This window comes from Aplidium turbinatum, chromosome 11, assembly GCF_918807975.1.
Source record: "Aplidium turbinatum chromosome 11, kaAplTurb1.1, whole genome shotgun sequence".
Classification (NCBI taxonomy): Eukaryota; Metazoa; Chordata; class Ascidiacea; order Aplousobranchia; family Polyclinidae; genus Aplidium; species Aplidium turbinatum.
In genome coordinates this window covers 17,489,398-17,513,721 of record NC_137482.1, presented here as the reverse complement: position 1 = coordinate 17,513,721, position 24,324 = coordinate 17,489,398, and positions in this window count along the sequence as shown.

Here is a 24,324-nt window from a genome sequence, read left to right as displayed (position 1 = left end):
GCAGAACGGTTCAAAGATGGAAGATATTTTTACAATATTCAAGAAAATAATACGACTTTTTGAATAAAAAACACCTCTCCAAACATCTTCGAATAAAACTATATTTCGCAACATATGCCACTTAAATTTTGCATGCATCGGATTTAGTATTAAATTACCTTTCCAGGGATGTGCATCAATAGGTGGGCATTTGGGAGGAACGTCCAGCAGAACGGTTCAAAGATGGAGGATATTTTCACAATATTCAAGAAAATAATACGACTTTTTGCATAAAAAATACCACTCCAAACATCTTCGAATAAAACTATATTCCGCAACATATGCCACTCAAAATTTGCATGCATCGGATTCAGTATTAAATTACCTTTCCAGAGATGTGCATCAATAGGTGGGCATTTGGGAGGAACGTCCAACAGAACGGTTCAAAGATGGAGGATATTTTTACAATATTCTAGAAAATAATACGACTTTTTGCATAAAAAACACCTTTCCAAACATCTTCAAATAAAACTATATTTCGCAACATATGCCACTTAAATTTTGCATGCATCGGATTCAGTATTAAATTACCTTTCCAGGGATGTGCATCAATAGGTGGGCATTTAGGAGGAACGTCCAGCAGAACGGTTCAAAGATGGAGGATATTTTTACAATATTCAAGAAAATAATACGACTTTTTGCATAAAAAACACCTCTCCAAACATCTTCAAATGAAACTATATTCCGCAACATATGCAACTTAAATTTTGCATGCATCAGATTCAGTATTTAATTACCTTTCCAGGGATGTGCATCAATAGGTGGGCATTTGGGAGGAACGCTCAGCAGAACGGTTCAAAGATGGAGGATATTTTTACAATATTCAAGAAAATAATACGATTTTTGCATAAAAAACACCTCTCCAAACATCTTCAAATAAAACTATATTCCGCAACATATGCCACTCAAAATTTGCATGCATCGGATTCAGTATTAAATTACCTTTCCAGAGATGTGCATCAATAGGTGGGCATTTGGGAGGAACGTCCAACAGAACGGTTCAAAGATGGAGGATATTTTTACAATATTCAAGAAAATAATACGACTTTTTGCATAAAAAACACCTTTCCAAACATCTTCAAATAAAACTATATTCCGCAACATATGCCACTTAAATTTTGCATGCATCGGATTCAGTATTAAATTGCCTTTCCAGGGATGTGCATCAATAGGTGGGCATTTGGGAGGAACGTCCAACAGAACGGTTCAAAGATGGAGGATATTTTTACAATATTCAAGAAAATAATACGACTTTTTGCATAAAAAACACCTCTCCAAACATCTTCAAATGAAACTATATTCCGCAACATATGCAACTTTAATTTTGCATGCATCAGATTTAGTATTTAATTACCTTTCCAGGGATGTGCATCAATAGGTGGGCATTTGGGAGGAACGCTCAGCAGAACGGTTCAAAGATGGAGGATATTTTTACAATATTCAAGAAAATAATACGACTTTTTGCATAAAAAACACCTCTCCAAACATCTTCGAATAAAACTATATTCCGCAATATATGCCACTCAAAATTTGCATGCATCGGATTTAGTATTAAATTACCTTTCCAGAGATGTGCATCAATAGGTGGGCATTTGGGAGGAACGTCCAGCAGAACGGTTCAAAGATGGAAGGTATTTTTACAATATTCTAGAAAATAATACGACTTTTTGCATAAAAAACACCTTTCCAAACATCTTCGAATAAAACTATATTCCGCAACATATGCCACTTAAAGTTTGCATGCATCGGATTCAGTATTAAATTACCTTTCCAGGGATGTGCATCAATAGGTGGGCATTTGGGAGGAACGTCCAGCAGAACGGTTCAAATATGGAGGATATTTTCACGATATTCAAGAAAATAATACGACTTTTTGCATAAAAAATACCACTCCAAACATCTTCGAATGAAACTATATTTCGCAACTCATGCCACTTAAATTTTGCATGCATCGGATTTAGTATTAAATTACCTTTCCAAGGATGTGCATCAATAGGTGGGCATTTGGGAGGAACGTCCAGCAGAACGGTTCAAAGATGGAAGATATTTTTAAGATATTCAAGAAAATAATACGATTTTACATAAAAAATACCACTCCAAACATCTTCGAATAAAACTATATTCCGCAACATATGCCACTTAAATTTTGCATGCATCGGATTCAGTATTAAATTACCTTTCCAGGGATGTGCATCAATAGGTGGGCATTTGGGAGGAACGCTCAGCAGAACGGTTCAAAGATGGAAGATATTTTTACAATATTCAAGAAAATAATACGACTTTTTGAATAAAAAACACCTCTCCAAACATCTTCGAATAAAACTATATTTCGCAACATATGCCACTTAAATTTTGCATGCATCGGATTTAGTATTAAATTACCTTTCCAGGGATGTGCATCAATAGGTGGGCATTTGGGAGGAACGTCCAGCAGAACGGTTCAAAGATGGAGGATATTTTCACAATATTCAAGAAAATAATACGACTTTTTGCATAAAAAATACCACTCCAAACATCTTCGAATAAAACTATATTCCGCAACATATGCCACTCAAAATTTGCATGCATCGGATTCAGTATTAAATTACCTTTCCAGAGATGTGCATCAATAGGTGGGCATTTGGGAGGAACGTCCAACAGAACGGTTCAAAGATGGAGGATATTTTTACAATATTCTAGAAAATAATACGACTTTTTGCATAAAAAACACCTTTCCAAACATCTTCAAATAAAACTATATTTCGCAACATATGCCACTTAAATTTTGCATGCATCGGATTCAGTATTAAATTACCTTTCCAGGGATGTGCATCAATAGGTGGGCATTTAGGAGGAACGTCCAGCAGAACGGTTCAAAGATGGAGGATATTTTTACAATATTCAAGAAAATAATACGACTTTTTGCATAAAAAACACCTCTCCAAACATCTTCAAATGAAACTATATTCCGCAACATATGCAACTTAAATTTTGCATGCATCAGATTCAGTATTTAATTACCTTTCCAGGGATGTGCATCAATAGGTGGGCATTTGGGAGGAACGCTCAGCAGAACGGTTCAAAGATGGAGGATATTTTTACAATATTCAAGAAAATAATACGATTTTTGCATAAAAAACACCTCTCCAAACATCTTCAAATAAAACTATATTCCGCAACATATGCCACTCAAAATTTGCATGCATCGGATTCAGTATTAAATTACCTTTCCAGAGATGTGCATCAATAGGTGGGCATTTGGGAGGAACGTCCAACAGAACGGTTCAAAGATGGAGGATATTTTTACAATATTCAAGAAAATAATACGACTTTTTGCATAAAAAACACCTTTCCAAACATCTTCAAATAAAACTATATTCCGCAACATATGCCACTTAAATTTTGCATGCATCGGATTCAGTATTAAATTGCCTTTCCAGGGATGTGCATCAATAGGTGGGCATTTGGGAGGAACGTCCAACAGAACGGTTCAAAGATGGAGGATATTTTTACAATATTCAAGAAAATAATACGACTTTTTGCATAAAAAACACCTCTCCAAACATCTTCAAATGAAACTATATTCCGCAACATATGCAACTTAAATTTTGCATGCATCAGATTTAGTATTTAATTACCTTTCCAGGGATGTGCATCAATAGGTGGGCATTTGGGAGGAACGCTCAGCAGAACGGTTCAAAGATGGAGGATATTTTTACAATATTCAAGAAAATAATACGACTTTTTGCATAAAAAACACCTCTCCAAACATCTTCGAATAAAACTATATTCCGCAATATATGCCACTCAAAATTTGCATGCATCGGATTTAGTATTAAATTACCTTTCCAGAGATGTGCATCAATAGGTGGGCATTTGGGAGGAACGTCCAGCAGAACGGTTCAAAGATGGAAGGTATTTTTACAATATTCTAGAAAATAATACGACTTTTTGCATAAAAAACACCTTTCCAAACATCTTCGAATAAAACTATATTCCGCAACATATGCCACTTAAAGTTTGCATGCATCGGATTCAGTATTAAATTACCTTTCCAGGGATGTGCATCAATAGGTGGGCATTTGGGAGGAACGTCCAGCAGAACGGTTCAAAGATGGAGGATATTTTTACGAGATTCAAGAAAATAATACGACTTTTTGCATAAAAAATACCTCTCCAAACATCTTCGAATAAAACTATATTCCGCAACATATGCCAGTACTTAAATTTTGCATTCATCGGATCTAGTATTAAATTACCTTTCCAGGGATGTGCATCAATAGGTGGGCATTTGGGAGGAACGTCCAGCAGAACGGTTCAAAGATGGAGGATATTTTTACAATATTCTAGAAAATAATAAGATATTTGCATAAAAAACACCTCTCCAAACATCTTCGAATAAAACTATATTCCGCAACATATGCCACTCAAAATTTGCATGCATCGGATTCAGTCTTAAATTACCTTTCCAGAGATGTGCATCAATAGGTGGGCATTTGGGAGAAACGTCCAGCAGAACGGTTCAAAGATGGAAGATATTTTTAAGATATTCAAGAAAATAATACGATTTTTGCATAAAAAACACCTCTCCAAACATCTTCAAATAAAACTATATTCCGCAACATATGCCACTTAAATTTTGCATGCATCGGATCTAGTATTAAATTACCTTTCCAGAGATGTGCATCAATAGGTGGGCATTTGGGAGGAACGTCCAGCAGAACGGTTCAAAGATGGATGATAATTTTAAGATATTCAAGAAAATAATACGATTTTACATAAAAAATATCTCTCCAAACATCTTCAAATAAAACTATATTCCGCAACATATGCCACTTAAATTTTGCATGCATCGGATTCAGTATTAAATTACCTTTCCAGGGATGTGCATCAATAGGTGGGCATTTAGGAGGAACGCTCAGCAGAACGGTTCAAAGATGGAGGATATTTTTACAATATTCAAGAAAATAATACGACTTTTTGCATAAAAAACACCTCTCCAAACATCTTCAAATAAAACTATATTCCGCAACATATGCCACTTAAATTTTGCATGCATCGGATTTAGTATTTAATTACCTTTCCAGGGATGTGCATCAATAGGTGGGCATTTGGGAGGAACGCTCAGCAGAACGGTTCAAAGATGGAGGATATTTTTACAATATTCAAGAAAATAATACGATTTTTGCATAAAAAACACCTCTCCAAACATCTTCAAATAAAACTATATTCCGCAACATATGCCACTTAAATTTTGCATGCATCGGATTCAGTATTAAATTATCTTTCCAGGGATGTGCATCAATAGGTGGGCATTTGGGAGGAACGTCCAGCAGAACGGTTCAAAGATGGAGAATATTTTTACGATTGGGAAAGGGAAGGTGAGTTGATACGGAAGGTAATTTGATACACCCTCCCTACAGATATGTACAAAAAATGTTAGTCAAAAATATTGTCATTAGGTGGAAGATCTGTGAAAATAATGCCTGCAAAAATTGCACCATGCAGCTAACTCCTGCTTTTGTGGCATAAAATTGTGAAAGTGTTTTTTTTTTTGAGTATTTTGGTACAATTTTTAACTCATGATTATTTTCGTCTGGAAAATTAAACAAAACTTCCTGAAAGATGAAACCCAATTCATTATTTTGATGGTTTATGGATAAGGCTTTAAGGGCATGTCACGTTTTTTCTGCAATGTCACAGTGTCAGTGTGCAATGTGCATCCAAGCATACAAAAATCAGAATTTTATCACTTTTTTTGAAAAAAGTAAACTGATACATGTGGAGAAGGTAAATTTATACAGTACTGTATATTAAATTCTTTTTTGTGACTGTAATAAATGTTGTCATGGATCTAGTTGATTTAAATAAGTTGTTCTTTATTAACTAGACCTGCTACTTTGGAAAACAACTATTATATAGGCTTTCGTAGGTCTACACGCTATCTACTGTTAAAAAATGAGAACAGCTCAAAGAACCCCTCTTAAATAAGAACTCCAGCCAATCATTCTTCCCATGTCCATCCCGCTGCAGAAGCTTCGCCGCACACATGGGTCTCAACAGTCATCCTTGCGCACAATCACGTCAACCACATATTAAATTTTCATTTAGATCTTTGCTGTCAAGCGAGATTTCTGTGTTAGTTTTACTGTATCAAATTACCTTCCGGGTGCATCAATTTACCTTCCGTGGAAGGTAAATTGATACATTTGAGTGATGTTTTTAAAATTTCAATTAAAAAAGAAAAGTAACACAAATACAAAAGTGAAAATGTTTTTAAAAAGTGTGTAAGGGATCAGACTTTCATTTCAGCTTAAAATCAATAGTTTGTGTCAAGTAATTTTCAGTTAACAGGCAAAAATGTTAAAAGTGTATCAAATTCCTTTCCCTTTCCCTATTTAAGAAAATAATACGTCTTTTCGAGTTACATTTTACCTAAAAAGTGGCTTGGTACAGATAGTTTAACTTTAGTAGTTGCTTGTGAAATAACTTATTCATCGGACCTCTAAAAATTGTCGACTTGTCAAACTGGACCTTTGTTAAGGTTAATTAGTTGAGTAACCCTGAGCTATACCATTTGATTGAAGGCAGTGCGTTGACAAAACTGTCCCGGCTCCCAGTTCAGCTCCCGTCCTAGCACTCTTATAGTCCTATTCCCCTACCTCTAATCCTTAATCCTCACATCCCAACCCCATAATAAAGCGAACAAAATGTAATTAGAACGCTAAACCTACAATCGCGTTGGAGAAGATTCGAAGCAAGAATTTCAAGCGTGCCAATCTAACATGTTTACCAGTCCGCCATCACACCACTGACGTGAGCTTGCACATTGCAGGCGTATTGAAGCGAGGACCGGTAGTCAAGTCCAGTGGTTCTCAACCTTTTAACAGTGGGGGACCGGCAAAATTTAAAAAAAAATGTTCGCGGACCGGCAACCAAAGATCGTAGTAAATAGAATGAATATTTGTAACGTTGAGTTATCCAAAGTTGTCGTTGCGCACCATAATGCAAGGTTTTAGCATATGATTCGTATTCAGGACAAAAATTGGAATAAAACGGCAATCAAATCAACTCAAACAGAAAAATGTCAATTCATTTGCATACAAAATCAATGTCAGTGGAAAATTTCCTACTGTTACGCGGCCAGTAGCCTATGTGAGGAAGACGAGATATCAAAGAAGTTTCTAAAACACGTATAGCTCTGTTTCGGCATCCAGGCGATTTCTTTGCTTTGTTATTAAAGCTAGAGATGAAAAAGAATTGTCGTAGTTGAAACAATTAGGCCTACCATCAATTCGATGGCACGAATTCGTTTGCAAGAGATATCCAAAAGTGTTGCAATGATGTTTTTCAAATCTTGACTGCAAAGTAGAAGCACAACATATTGTAATTCAATCAGACTTTCTTTTTCATGAAGATTAAGGTCGCATGTGTTGACATCATTCATCGATGCATGGATTGTTTATCCAAAAGTTTCCATGTCGAGGATCTTCATGGTACGCAAAATGATCGTCAAAATTGTTAGCCAACTCTTTCAAGTGTTGACTCACAATGCTCAGCACCTCTTTTTACTTTTTCCACCACTCCATTTTACCAGAATTTTCCATAGCAAATCGTCTTGTCTTCATTCTATTCCGAAGCGCAATTTTCCGCATCGTCTTTGAAAAACAAGATCTTTGCTTTCTCAAACTCCGGTTTTGGTAAATTTCCATTGTAGGCCTGACTATCCTGGAACTTCAAATTTATCTAATTCCAAAATTTCGTCTCCAACGACTATAAAAATTTTCAAAATTAAGAACAAAATTCCCCATTTGGTTATGTATTTCTGTGTTTCAAAACTTTTTGAAAACCACGAGCAACTTGTCACAAAAACATTATCAACGGCACAGAATTAGATCATCAAAACGTTCACCTTTATTATCAAACAATTTTACGTGGAGATATGTCAGTTTTACAGCTGTGCATATTTCACAGTGCAATCACAATTTTACAATATAATAATGACTTCACCTTAAAATAAGCTCTGCAGAAAGTAAGATCTTCTGCGGACCGGCAAAATAATTACACGGACCGACGCCGGTCCGCGGACCGGCGGTTGAGAACCACTGGACTCTAGTCTAGAGCAGGGGTAGTCTAGAGCAGGGATCCGCAAATAGTGGGTCGCGACCCAAACTTGGATCGCGAGACCATCCACAGTGGGTCGCAAAACCGTTTAAACTTACCATAAATATAACTTGTAAGGCAAAAATAAATACAATCATATAGTCTTTGATGTGCTGAGTTTAGTACTATTTGGTACGCTAAAAACAGCAAAAGAAATAGGCATGTACTTAGCCAAACACAATTTACCATCCTTGAAAAACAAATCAAACCTTGTAGATTTTTTGCTTTTCTCTAGTTTTCGTGCAAAAAGTGCTGCCTCCAAACGAAAAAAAATTTTGTTGGCTTTCTGTAGGAAAAACGAAGACTTAATAAATCGTTTTAAAACAACTTCCGTTTCTACATCAAAACTTGCCCCTTCAAAATTAGCTTATGACTTGGCAAAGATTTAAATTAAGTGGACGGGAAGGCAAGAAAGCCAATCTTCGTGTCCACCTTCAGGCATATCTTTAAGTGTCCTGCCAAAGACACAGCCGCATGCTCTTGAGCGGTGTCGAACCGGCGCCCTTACGATTGCCGTTTCAAGGCTCTCACCACTCGTAAGCCTGGATACGACGACGACGACTTGGCAAATTCCATCAGTAAACATTTGAAAAACTTTCCTCGTCCTATGTTCATTCTAAAGTGAGAAAAATTACGCAATGGTGGCGTCTTGATTCTTCCTTTAGAAAATCTGTAAAACTCTTATATCTTGCGTTTAAACAACAAAAAATGGAAAGTGACTTGACATATCAACCCAGTAGGCCTACATTAACTTCAGAAAATGAAAAATCATGCAAGGCTATTCAATACAACAACACTGATATCGAAAATGAAACAAATGATGTCTTCAACTGCCATAGTGGAAAGTTATTATCAACAAAAAATCATGAAGAGACTTCAATGTACTGGGTGTGTAATAAACCTAACGATGGATTGTTAAACTTGCTTAACGTGGTTTCATCCTCGCTGCATATTCCCCCCCAAACAATCTGGCATTAGCGCTCACAAAAAAACAATGGGACCGCGTTCGTAGTCGCCTTGTATGTGAGGGTGTAAACGTAGTGATGCATTCGTCAAATTCGGTATTTTGTCACAGAACTCTTCAAGTAAACACTAAGTCCATTGAGGCTTTAAACATTTCATCTTCACCATTTTAGCAGAAATCAAGTTTCATTAATAATGATGCAAAATATCTTTCTCTGGCTCGTCTTGATGATTTATCATTGTCTGATAATATGATAGGCCTAGATATAAACACATCTCGCTGTGACAAAAGTTTGAGAAAAGCCGCAACTCACAACGGAAAAGTTGAAATAACTTTTTTCGAAACAAAAATCAACGACACAAAAGTTGATATGAACAAGGCGAAAACAAACAAAACGTATCAGCCAAAAGCCGAAGTTTATGACCAAAAAAACAAAGTTTCTGAACTAAAAATCAAAATTGATGATAAAAAAAAAACAGAACTGGTGGTGCAAAAACTGACATTGATCATGCAAAGAATGCAACTGAAGTGACAAAAAACAACGTCATTGACGCAAAAACCGAAACTGATGACGCAAAAACTGACATTGATGACGCAAGAAGCGAAATGAAGGGAGCAAAAACCGAAACTGAAGGGACACAAAACGACATTGATGACGCAAAAACTGACATAGGTGACGCAGAAACTAAAAATGACGAAACAGATGGGTGTTCATAGAAGCTATGACAACCGGATACCCTCAATTTCCGATGAAACATTAAATGAGTTAGGAAACTTCACAGAATCAATATCACAAAAGCGTGAACGACGTTGTGAATGGGTTGATGTGACTAATAAGTCGTTTTTCCTTACGTTGGATGAATGGAAAGAGATGACCCTCAATCGCACCAAGCATCGATTTTTCTCCAGTCTGCATCGCGATGTTATATGCAAACAACTTAGAAAAAATTATGACAGTTGCGTTTTTTGTTTTAGAAATAATCATTTGGTATAACCAGCAGCGGTTGAATCCTAAAGCAATGGTAATTCAAAATTTTATAATGGTCATGCTAACGTGTATGCAAACACCCAAGTTGTTGTCGATGCCCTGTAAAAGGGGATGTACGCATTTTTTCATATGTTGATAAAATTGAAGTTATTGTAAATGTGATAGGGGAACGTAATCATGAAATGCATTGCGTAAAACGTAGGCCGGTTGCAGGAAAGCAGCGTAAATTACTCACACTGTAAATGAAAAAGGTTCGTTTAGGGTTCTTTTAGGGTTCTTTTTTCGAGAAAAACCCTAAGCTTAGGGTTCTTTTAACAAAAAAGGTTCTTTATTGCAAAAAGAACCCTTTGCTTGTCAAAAGAACCCTAGGCCTAGGGTTCTTTTTCGCAACTTGTTTCGAAAAGAACCCTACAGAAAGGTTCTTTTCGAAAAGGTTTTCTTTGGAACCTTTCTGTGAGATTACTTTAACAACAACGCAACTATATATGGAGATATTACAAATTAAAATCGTATTATTTTCTTGAATATCGTAAAAAAATCCTCCATGTTTTAACCATTCTGCTGGACGTTCCTTCCAAATGCCCACCTATTGATGCACATCCCTGGAAAGGTAATTTAATACTGAATCCGATGCATGCAAAATTTAAGTGGCATATGTTGCGGAATATAGTTAGTAGTAAGTAAATGTAAGATAGAAGCCTTGAATGTAGTGACGCTAAGTAGTGACACCACAAGCACATTTGATTTTGTACCACATTTATATAGTTATGAATATGAATGGACTTGTAAATGTAATAACCTAAAGTAGTGACGCACATTTGATTTTATGTGAGAAAGGTGAATCGCAAAAGTGCAAAGTCCGAAAGTGCTAAGTCCGAATTATGTGCAACAAGCAGCGATATAATTGTGAACCAGCTTCATAATTCTCACGATAGGATATTGATAAAAAGGCATTATGAAATAATGAATTGAAAAATGAATCTTTCCTAGCAAAAACATAAGATGCAATCAACAGACATACGTCATCCAAGCATCAAAAAGTGGTAACGCTAAGTGGTGACGCTATATCAAATGTAGTGACGCTAAATGGTGACGGTTAACTCCTCACTAATTTTCTAAATTATAAAACAAAAATGTCTTATAACGAGCCTAAAATAATGCATAGGCTACATAAGATTCACTTACATAACCTACACAGAATTACATTGCTAAACCTGATTGTAACCATTTTTTTTGTAAACCTTTACTACATCATTTTTTTAAACGCTTTACCAGGGAAACAACCTACAGTATGTTTGCGGTTATTTAACGTTACAGGATTGCTTTGTGTCATCGCTTTTGTTTCATGATGCTGCGCATTGAATGTATTAATTGCGAAATCGTTTTAATTTCGTAGGCTTTCATAATTACCTTGCTTTAATTTCTTTCATTACAATTACACTACATACATTACATAAAGAGCTTGTAAATGATGTGATTTTAACTATTTTTTATCTTCGCTTCGAAGTACTGCCATAATTGTTATTACAATACAATGCCTAAACACACCTAAAGCATATACTTGAAGATCATAAAAGTTTATTAACGTTATTTGTATAATGTTTCTTGCTCAACCAACATAAAAATAGCAATCTCACAAAATAACTAATGTAGTGTTGTTGATTTAAATTGTAGATCTTTTGGTTCTAGGCATATAGAACATCACGATTTGAAATACCAACGCAAAATATATCAAAATCATGAACACAGTTATATTGCCAACATTAACAGACGGAGCAGAAACATAGTCATTCACAAAACAACAAACAAGAAATCTGGCCGCGGCGCAAAGGAACATGGAAAGAATAATATTAAACATAAATAGGAAAGACAAGATTAGAAATGAAGTCATCGCAAACAAAACTTGTATTAAAGATGTTATAGAAACAACAACAAACCTAAAGTGGCAACCACAGAATGGACACGAAGATATGCAAGAAGAGCTAGAGGGAGACCAAAAAGAAGATGGCGAGATGCCATGGAAGAAAAGATTGGCATCACCTGGATGAGAACAGCAAAAGACAGAATGGTGTGGAAACATATGTGGAGGCCATCTGCCAGCAGTGGCATGACCGGTTGATGTTGATGATATATCAACGCATGTTTGTTCTTCTTCCCGTACAACACGTAGTGCGGGCCGATCGCGTTGAAGTTAGCAAACTGTCTGTATGCGTATGGACCTAAAAATTATAGATCGGTTAATATGTAGGATTTAATTAAGATGATTTCATAAAAGTTTTGTTAACTTTTTATCGGTTTGGTTGTAGCCATGTTTTTTCGTAAAGTTGTTTGCTTGCAGGAATAGAGTTTTCACTGTTGATTCTGATGGATAGATCTATTGGTTCGATTCCAGAGCTTTCCAAATGCTGGGTTTTGTTCTTGCTGAATGTGTTATTTTGGTAAATCAATGAGGTTTCACTATTTTTTGGCTTGTATGGGTTAGTTAATTTCGTTATACTTTAATTCTTTTATTCAGTGGTTTGCTTTTAGTTTAATGTAAAGTAATTAGTCAAAGGGGTGCTTAGTCGCTTATTAGTTAGTTATATGTATTATAATCTATGACTGGTCCAAAAGCTTAATAATAATAATGCATTTTTGCATCTCCATTTCGATTAATCTTCGTTTCGCTTTATGTTGGTTTCGTTAAACCTTTATTTCTTTAGGTCTACGTTTCGCTAAAACAGTGGTTTCAGCTAAACCTTCATATAGTAACGTTTGAAAAATCTAACTAACCTGGAAATTAAAGTTGTTGGTATGATGTCACTTAAAGCTTATAAGAATAATAGCTTTTTCAAAACAACGTTACTCTAACATTGTTATTGTTTTTTTGTACGAATAAATTTTTATTTTAGATGATGCTAATTCCAGCTAAACAATCAACATTCCTTTTATGCATTAAGAACACCCAAATGAACAGCTATAGAACAAATTGTTGCAACATATACTTTTGCAATCTGACAACTAGAAAAAAAAAATCAACATCACAAATTGTTACCTTAACTTAAGACAAGCATGAAAAAATACAAAGCTCTAACAGAATGCGAGCACAAATTTTGCAACACGTAATGACACCTGATGATAAAAACACACAAACAAATCTTCAAACACAAATTTTAACGTTACAAATTATGCAAAAGAAACTTGTGATATTTTATTGTATTTTCTTAAGCTTGTAAAAATAAAATTGCAATTTGTTGTAAATATTTTTTAAGTTTGTAAAAGAAAATTTAAGTTTGTAACTTAAAATAATTTTTCATGTGTATGTTTTCAGAGATAAACTTTCAGATTACAATTTGTTGAAACTACTTTTTTTATTTTCAGTTTGTAAGTTATGGAACTTAAAAGTTTGCAGCTGGTCAGTTAATTTTTGTTTTGATTTGTCAATCATACAACTTAAAAGTTTATAGTTTGTTAAAAAAAAATATTTTTAGTTGTTGGTTTTTACAAGGAAAGCTTTGTGATTTATTAAAATTATTTATTTTCATTTTTGCAAGTAACAGAACTAACATTTTCAATTTCTTAAAATAATTTTAGAGTAAAAACTTTCAGTTTACAGTTTGTTGAAATAATTCTTTTATTTCTTTCAAGGATAATACATCTGCTTATTTATTTATTTGTTTAATTTTTATATGTTACACAATTCAGTTTGTAATGTTTTAGCATAGAAAATCAAGATGAGGTATTTCCAGCAACTTAAAGCACGCTTATGATTTTATATATTTATGAATATGAATGGACTTGTAAATGTATTAATCCTAAGTGATGAAGCACATTTGATTTTATGTGAGAAAGGTAAATCGCAAAGTACAAAGTCCGAATTAAGTGAAGCGACATAATTGTGTAACCGGGTTCGCTTCATAATTCTCACGATAGGATATTGATGAAAAGGCACCTTATTATGAAATAATTAAAAAATGCTCATAACATATATAAAGTATAAAAAGAGTGGAATGAATGTTTTTTTTTATGTGATAGTTTGGAAAACATGGAGAAACAAATCTCACCAATCTATGCGCCACAACCGTATGAATATAAACCATTGTATGAGGCTGAACAAGGCTTAGCTAACGAATCAAAACTTAAACGTGCTTCAGAAAAAGTTGTTGACATCGCCAGTACTTTCAATGTGAAGCATGAAATTGAATTTAATCCTCACTTAAGACGAGCTTCATTATCTGTTTGCGTCGGAAGAAAAGCGTTTCATCCTGAACAACTTTGCAAAGTCGCGAAAAAGCTAATTGTGAAACAACCGTTTTTTGCTTTTCCCTCCACGAAAAATATCTTACCAATTTTATACTGGAGCAAAGAAGAAGATTTAAATTATTGTTCTCATAGTCAGCATATCCAGCGTGTGAAAGAGGAGCTCCTACCTCAACAAATTGATTTGAATTTTACCAATGGGAAAGTTTACGCGCCAGCTGCCTATCTCTCGTATATTATCGATGGGAAAGTGAATGTGAAGGTTTATCATGAAGCGTGTCCCTTGCCAACTCCAGAAGATCAACACCAATTACAAGAAATCCTCAAATATTTAAAAGTCCTAAAGGATCAAACACCCAGCGCTTTTCGACCTCAAAAACGTATTAAATTAGATTCGATTCTGTGATTGTTTTGAACCATTTGTCAATAAAATATGATTGAAACTGTGCTGTCTTGTTTCTTTTGTCAGTCAGCACATAAGTTTTATTAAACAACAAGATTTCCAATAAAAAACACAGCAAAAATTAGTCGTAAAGCACATAGACACATACACAAATTATATTGATAATGGCAAAGTAGTGACAGCATCAGAACAGACGATACGTTTCACATAAAAATACGCCAATCCTTTTTTAGTTTGATGATATGTGTAAATTTTGTTTCTACATTCTGACAATTAGAAAAAAAATCAAAAAACCTAACGCAAACTACATCACTAATTGTTGCCTAAACTTAAGACAAGCATGAAAAAATACAAATTCTAGCAGAATGCGAGCACAAATTTTGCAACACGTAATGACACCTGATGATAAAAACACACAAACAAATCTCCAAACACAGATTTTAACGTTAGAAATTATGCAACAGAAACTTGCGATATTTTGTTGTAGTTTCTTAAGCTTGTAAAAATAAAATTGTAATTTGCTGAAAATATTTTTAGTTCGTAAAAGAAAATTTAAGTTTGTGACTTGAAATAATTCTTCATGTGCATGTTTTCAGAGCTAAACTTTCAGATTAAAATTTGTTGAAACTATTTTTTTTTTATTTTCAGTTTGTAAGTTATGGAACTTATCAGTTTGTTAAATATTTTAGTTTTTGGTTTTTGCAATGAAAACTTTGTGATTTGTTAAAATTATTGTTCAGTATGTAAACGAAAATTTAAGTTGTGATTTAAAATAATTTTTCGTGTGTATGCTATTAGAATATTTTTTTTTAGTTTACAATTTGTCAAAACTACTTTATTAGTTTGTACTGTAAAACAAAACTTAACTATTCTTTTTATTTAAAATAATTTTTCGTGTGTATTTTCTTTGAGCAAAACTTTCATCATGTTTCCTTATTTCACATTTATTAACTTTACAAAATTAAATGTGAATAATTATATATAATGTAAACTTGATATTTGATTTAACTTATAAATTAATTAAGATAATAATAACTCAAATTGATAGTTTTCTTGTACATAGTTTTGTTTGAAGCAAAAAATATTATGATAATGTTTAGTTTACAATAACTTATTACTACTTATTGCGAATTAATGTGAGTTACTCTTAGATTGATATTTTGTTTTCTTATTTCTAAAAAAAATAATACATCGGCTTATCTATTTTTTATATGTTACACAATTCAGTTTGTAAAGTTTTTAGAGTAAAAAAAATCAAGATAAAGTACTCCAGCAACCATATCGGGGTGCTTGAACGCATAAGATGTGGCTACTCAAAGTGCACTTATAATTTGCAAACTCTTCAAACACTTTCGATGTGTCACATTAAACTTTTAAATGGCAACACCATGTACTTAAGGTTTCACCTCCATTCTGTTCTGAAGTTTTTATTATTGAGCTGTTGATTCTCTGATCGATCCCATGCTTCCATTTGTAAGAAGTATTAGTTGTCTTGTTAATACTGGGGTCACAAGTGTTTTTTTTTCACATTTTCAACCCTCCTGTTAGTTTTGTTAAAAACAAGCATGGTTTACTTTGTAAATACTAAAACTTTTATGCTGGTAGTTTTATCAAGCATATTAGGATATATTACAATTCATCTGGAAAGATAATGGTTACCTAAAACTTGTTGTTTTAAAGTAACAACAAAATATTCCATCTGACTCTTCCTTGTTTCTTCTCCATCTAAATTTGTTGTCTTATTATAAATCTCATGTACAAAATCGTGCCCAATAGACATCTATCAATGTCATCATACTTCTTCCACTAAATTTGTTCTATTGGCATGTATATCGTACTTGTGATTGATGTTACACAAGCGACAATTTATCAATCACCAAGCCAAGGTAGTCAACAAACCAACATGTTTACAAAAAACTATCATATTTATAGTATATATTTTTAAAGTTCATATAATTAGATATAATTTATAATACTATATTCTATTTAAATATTTATAATATATTTTATATATATGTGTTAATAACATAAATAGGTATAATTTTGTAGGATAACCTAGTTATAATATATGTTTTTTGAACATGTTGGTTTGTTGACTACCTTGGCTTGGTGATTGATAAATTGTCGCTTGTGTAACATCAATCACAAGTACGATATACATGCCAATAGAACAAATTTAGTGGAAGAAGTATGATGACATTGATAGATGTCTATTGGGCACGATTTTGTACATGAGATTTATAATAAGACAACAAATTTAGATGGAGAAGAAACAAGGAAGAGTCAGATGGAATATTTTGTTGTTACTTTAAAACAACAAGTTTTAGGTAACCATTATCTTTCCAGATGAATTGTAATATATCCTAATATGCTTGATAAAACTACCAGCATAAAAGTTTTAGTATTTACAAAGTAAACCATGCTTGTTTTTAACAAAACTAACAGGAGGGTTGAAAATGTGAAAAAAAAACACTTGTGACCCCAGTATTAACAAGACAACTAATACTTCTTACAAATGGAAGCATGGGATCGATCAGAGAATCAACAGCTCAATAATAAAAACTTCAGAACAGAATGGAGGTGAAACCTTAAGTACATGGTGTTGCCATTTAAAAGTTTAATGTGACACATCGAAAGTGTTTGAAGAGTTTGCAAATTATAAGTGCACTTTGAGTAGCCACATCTTATGCGTTCAAGCACCCCGATATGGTTGCTGGAGTACTTTATCTTGATTTTTTTTACTCTAAAAACTTTACAAACTGAATTGTGTAACATATAAAAAATAGATAAGCCGATGTATTATTTTTTTTAGAAATAAGAAAACAAAATATCAATCTAAGAGTAACTCACATTAATTCGCAATAAGTAGTAATAAGTTATTGTAAACTAAACATTATCATAATATTTTTTGCTTCAAACAAAACTATGTACAAGAAAACTATCAATTTGAGTTATTATTATCTTAATTAATTTATAAGTTAAATCAAATATCAAGTTTACATTATATATAATTATTCACATTTAATTTTGTAAAGTTAATAAATGTGAAATAAGGAAACATGATGAAAGTTTTGCTCAAAGAAAATACACACGAAAAATTATTTTAAATAAAAAGAATAGTTAAGTTTTGTTTTACAGTACAAACTAATAAAGTAGTTTTGACAAATTGTAAACTAAAAAAAAATATTCTAATAGCATACACACGAAAAATTATTTTAAATCACAACTTAAATTTTCGTTTACATACTGAACAATAATTTTAACAAATCACAAAGTTTTCATTGCAAAAACCAAAAACTAAAATATTTAACAAACTGATAAGTTCCATAACTTACAAACTGAAAATAAAAAAAAAATAGTTTCAACAAATTTTAATCTGAAAGTTTAGCTCTGAAAACATGCACATGAAAAATTATTTCAAGTCACAAACTTAAATTTTCTTTTACGAACTAAAAATATTTTCAGCAAATTACAATTTTATTTTTACAAGCTTAAGAAACTACAACAAAATATCGCAAGTTTCTGTTGCATAATTTCTAACGTTAAAATCTGTGTTTGGAGATTTGTTTGTGTGTTTTTATCATCAGGTGTCATTACGTGTTGCAAAATTTGTGCTCGCATTCTGCTAGAATTTGTATTTTTTCATGCTTGTCTTAAGTTTAGGCAACAATTAGTGATGTAGTTTGCGTTAGGTTTTTTGATTTTTTTTCTAATTGTCAGAATGTAGAAACAAAATTTACACATATCATCAAACTAAAAAAGGATTGGCGTATTTTTATGTGAAACGTATCGTCTGTTCTGATGCTGTCACTACTTTGCCATTATCAATATAATTTGTGTATGTGTCTATGTGCTTTACGACTAATTTTTGCTGTGTTTTTTATTGGAAATCTTGTTGTTTAATAAAACTTATGTGCTGACTGACAAAAGAAACAAGACAGCACAGTTTCAATCATATTTTATTGACAAATGGTTCAAAACAATCACAGAATCGAATCTAATTTAATACGTTTTTGAGGTCGAAAAGCGCTGGGTGTTTGATCCTTTAGGACTTTTAAATATTTGAGGATTTCTTGTAATTGGTGTTGATCTTCTGGAGTTGGCAAGGGACACGCTTCATGATAAACCTTCACATTCACTTTCCCATCGATAATATACGAGAGATAGGCAGCTGGCGCGTAAACTTTCCCATTGGTAAAATTCAAATCAATTTGTTGAGGTAGGAGCTCCTCTTTCACACGCTGGATATGCTGACTATGAGAACAATAATTTAAATCTTCTTCTTTGCTCCAGTATAAAATTGGTAAGATATTTTTCGTGGAGGGAAAAGCAAAAAACGGTTGTTTCACAATTAGCTTTTTCGCGACTTTGCAAAGTTGTTCAGGATGAAACGCTTTTCTTCCGACGCAAACAGATAATGAAGCTCGTCTTAAGTGAGGATTAAATTCAATTTCATGCTTCACATTGAAAGTACTGGCGATGTCAACAACTTTTTCTGAAGCACGTTTAAGTTTTGATTCGTTAGCTAAGCCTTGTTCAGCCTCATACAATGGTTTATATTCATACGGTTGTGGCGCATAGATTGGTGAGATTTGTTTCTCCATGTTTTCCAAACTATCACATAAAAAAAAAACATTCATTCCACTCTTTTTATACTTTATATATGTTATGAGCATTTTTTAATTATTTCATAATAAGGTGCCTTTTCATCAATATCCTATCGTGAGAATTATGAAGCGAACCCGGTTACACAATTATGTCGCTTCACTTAATTCGGACTTTGTACTTTGCGATTTACCTTTCTCACATAAAATCAAATGTGCTTCATCACTTAGGATTAATACATTTACAAGTCCATTCATATTCATAAATATATAAAATCATAAGCGTGCTTTAAGTTGCTGGAAATACCTCATCTTGATTTTCTATGCTAAAACATTACAAACTGAATTGTGTAACATATAAAAATTAAACAAATAAATAAATAAGCAGATGTATTATCCTTGAAAGAAATAAAAGAATTATTTCAACAAACTGTAAACTGAAAGTTTTTACTCTAAAATTATTTTAAGAAATTGAAAATGTTAGTTCTGTTACTTGCAAAAATGAAAATAAATAATTTTAATAAATCACAAAGCTTTCCTTGTAAAAACCAACAACTAAAAATATTTTTTTTTAACAAACTATAAACTTTTAAGTTGTATGATTGACAAATCAAAACAAAAATTAACTGACCAGCTGCAAACTTTTAAGTTCCATAACTTACAAACTGAAAATAAAAAAAGTAGTTTCAACAAATTGTAATCTGAAAGTTTATCTCTGAAAACATACACATGAAAAATTATTTTAAGTTACAAACTTAAATTTTCTTTTACAAACTTAAAAAATATTTACAACAAATTGCAATTTTATTTTTACAAGCTTAAGAAAATACAATAAAATATCACAAGTTTCTTTTGCATAATTTGTAACGTTAAAATTTGTGTTTGAAGATTTGTTTGTGTGTTTTTATCATCAGGTGTCATTACGTGTTGCAAAATTTGTGCTCGCATTCTGTTAGAGCTTTGTATTTTTTCATGCTTGTCTTAAGTTAAGGTAACAATTTGTGATGTTGATTTTTTTTTTCTAGTTGTCAGATTGCAAAAGTATATGTTGCAACAATTTGTTCTATAGCTGTTCATTTGGGTGTTCTTAATGCATAAAAGGAATGTTGATTGTTTAGCTGGAATTAGCATCATCTAAAATAAAAATTTATTCGTACAAAAAAACAATAACAATGTTAGAGTAACGTTGTTTTGAAAAAGCTATTATTCTTATAAGCTTTAAGTGACATCATACCAACAACTTTAATTTCCAGGTTAGTTAGATTTTTCAAACGTTACTATATGAAGGTTTAGCTGAAACCACTGTTTTAGCGAAACGTAGACCTAAAGAAATAAAGGTTTAACGAAACCAACATAAAGCGAAACGAAGATTAATCGAAATGGAGATGCAAAAATGCATTATTATTATTAAGCTTTTGGACCAGTCATAGATTATAATACATATAACTAACTAATAAGCGACTAAGCACCCCTTTGACTAATTACTTTACATTAAACTAAAAGCAAACCACTGAATAAAAGAATTAAAGTATAACGAAATTAACTAACCCATACAAGCCAAAAAATAGTGAAACCTCATTGATTTACCAAAATAACACATTCAGCAAGAACAAAACCCAGCATTTGGAAAGCTCTGGAATCGAACCAATAGATCTATCCATCAGAATCAACAGTGAAAACTCTATTCCTGCAAGCAAACAACTTTACGAAAAAACATGGCTACAACCAAACCGATAAAAAGTTAACAAAACTTTTATGAAATCATCTTAATTAAATCCTACATATTAACCGATCTATAATTTTTAGGTCCATACGCATACAGACAGTTTGCTAACTTCAACGCGATCGGCCCGCACTACGTGTTGTACGGGAAGAAGAACAAACATGCGTTGATATATCATCAACATCAACCGGTCATGCCACTGCTGGCAGATGGCCTCCACATATGTTTCCACACCATTCTGTCTTTTGCTGTTCTCATCCAGGTGATGCCAATCTTTTCTTCCATGGCATCTCGCCATCTTCTTTTTGGTCTCCCTCTAGCTCTTCTTGCATATCTTCGTGTCCATTCTGTGGTTGCCACTTTAGGTTTGTTGTTGTTTCTATAACATCTTTAATACAAGTTTTGTTTGCGATGACTTCATTTCTAATCTTGTCTTTCCTATTTATGTTTAATATTATTCTTTCCATGTTCCTTTGCGCCGCGGCCAGATTTCTTGTTTGTTGTTTTGTGAATGACTATGTTTCTGCTCCGTCTGTTAATGTTGGCAATATAACTGTGTTCATGATTTTGATATATTTTGCGTTGGTATTTCAAATCGTGATGTTCTATATGCCTAGAACCAAAAGATCTACAATTTAAATCAACAACACTACATTAGTTATTTTGTGAGATTGCTATTTTTATGTTGGTTGAGCAAGAAACATTATACAAATAACGTTAATAAACTTTTATGATCTTCAAGTATATGCTTTAGGTGTGTTTAGGCATTGTATTGTAATAACAATTATGGCAGTACTTCGAAGCGAAGATAAAAAATAGTTAAAATCACATCATTTACAAGCTCTTTATGTAATGTATGTAGTGTAATTGTAATGAAAGAAATTAAAGCAAGGTAATTATGAAAGCCTACGAAATTAAAACGATTTCGCAATTAATACATTCAATGCGCAGCATCATGAAACAAAAGCGATGACACAAAGCAATCCTGTAACGTTAAATAACCGCAAACATACTGTAGGTTGTTTCCCTGGTAAAGCGTTTAAAAAAATGATGTAGTAAAGGTTTACAAAAAAAATGGTTACAATCAGGTTTAGCAATGTAATTCTGTGTAGGTTATGTAAGTGAATCTTATGTAGCCTATGCATTATTTTAGGCTCGTTATAAGACATTTTTGTTTTATAATTTAGAAAATTAGTGAGGAGTTAACCGTCACCATTTAGCGTCACTACATTTGATATAGCGTCACCACTTAGCGTTACCACTTTTTGATGCTTGGATGACGTATGTCTGTTGATTGCATCTTATGTTTTTGCTAGGAAAGATTCATTTTTCAATTCATTATTTCATAATGCCTTTTTATCAATATCCTATCGTGAGAATTATGAAGCTGGTTCACAATTATATCGCTGCTTGTTGCACATAATTCGGACTTAGCACTTTCGGACTTTGCACTTTTGCGATTCACCTTTCTCACATAAAATCAAATGTGCGTCACTACTTTAGGTTATTACATTTACAAGTCCATTCATATTCATAACTATATAAATGTGGTACAAAATCAAATGTGCTTGTGGTGTCACTACTTAGCGTCACTACATTCAAGGCTTCTATCTTACATTTACTTACTACTAACTATATTCCGCAACATATGCCACTTAAATTTTGCATGCATCGGATTCAGTATTAAATTACCTTTCCAGGGATGTGCATCAATAGGTGGGCATTTGGAAGGAACGTCCAGCAGAATGGTTAAAACATGGAGGATTTTTTTACGATATTCAAGAAAATAATACGATTTTAATTTGTAATATCTCCATATATAGTTGCGTTGTTGTTAAAGTAATCTCACAGAAAGGTTCCAAAGAAAACCTTTTCGAAAAGAACCTTTCTGTAGGGTTCTTTTCGAAACAAGTTGCGAAAAAGAACCCTAGGCCTAGGGTTCTTTTGACAAGCAAAGGGTTCTTTTTGCAATAAAGAACCTTTTTTGTTAAAAGAACCCTAAGCTTAGGGTTTTTCTCGAAAAAAGAACCCTAAAAGAACCCTAAACGAACCTTTTTCATTTACAGTGTGAGTAATTTACGCTGCTTTCCTGCAACCGGCCTACGTTTTACGCAATGCATTTCATGATTACGTTCCCCTATCACATTTACAATAACTTCAATTTTATCAACATATGAAAAAATGCGTACATCCCCTTTTACAGGGCATCGACAACAACTTGGGTGTTTGCATACACGTTAGCATGACCATTATAAAATTTTGAATTACCATTGCTTTAGGATTCAACCGCTGCTGGTTATACCAAATGATTATTTCTAAAACAAAAAACGCAACTGTCATAATTTTTTCTAAGTTGTTTGCATATAACATCGCGATGCAGACTGGAGAAAAATCGATGCTTGGTGCGATTGAGGGTCATCTCTTTCCATTCATCCAACGTAAGGAAAAACGACTTATTAGTCACATCAACCCATTCACAACGTCGTTCACGCTTTTGTGATATTGATTCTGTGAAGTTTCCTAACTCATTTAATGTTTCATCGGAAATTGAGGGTATCCGGTTGTCATAGCTTCTATGAACACCCATCTGTTTCGTCATTTTTAGTTTCTGCGTCACCTATGTCAGTTTTTGCGTCATCAATGTCGTTTTGTGTCCCTTCAGTTTCGGTTTTTGCTCCCTTCATTTCGCTTCTTGCGTCATCAATGTCAGTTTTTGCGTCATCAGTTTCGGTTTTTGCGTCAATGACGTTGTTTTTTGTCACTTCAGTTGCATTCTTTGCATGATCAATGTCAGTTTTTGCACCACCAGTTCTGTTTTTTTTTTATCATCAATTTTGATTTTTAGTTCAGAAACTTTGTTTTTTTGGTCATAAACTTCGGCTTTTGGCTGATACGTTTTGTTTGTTTTCGCCTTGTTCATATCAACTTTTGTGTCGTTGATTTTTGTTTCGAAAAAAGTTATTTCAACTTTTCCGTTGTGAGTTGCGGCTTTTCTCAAACTTTTGTCACAGCGAGATGTGTTTATATCTAGGCCTATCATATTATCAGACAATGATAAATCATCAAGACGAGCCAGAGAAAGATATTTTGCATCATTATTAATGAAACTTGATTTCTGCTAAAATGGTGAAGATGAAATGTTTAAAGCCTCAATGGACTTAGTGTTTACTTGAAGAGTTCTGTGACAAAATACCGAATTTGACGAATGCATCACTACGTTTA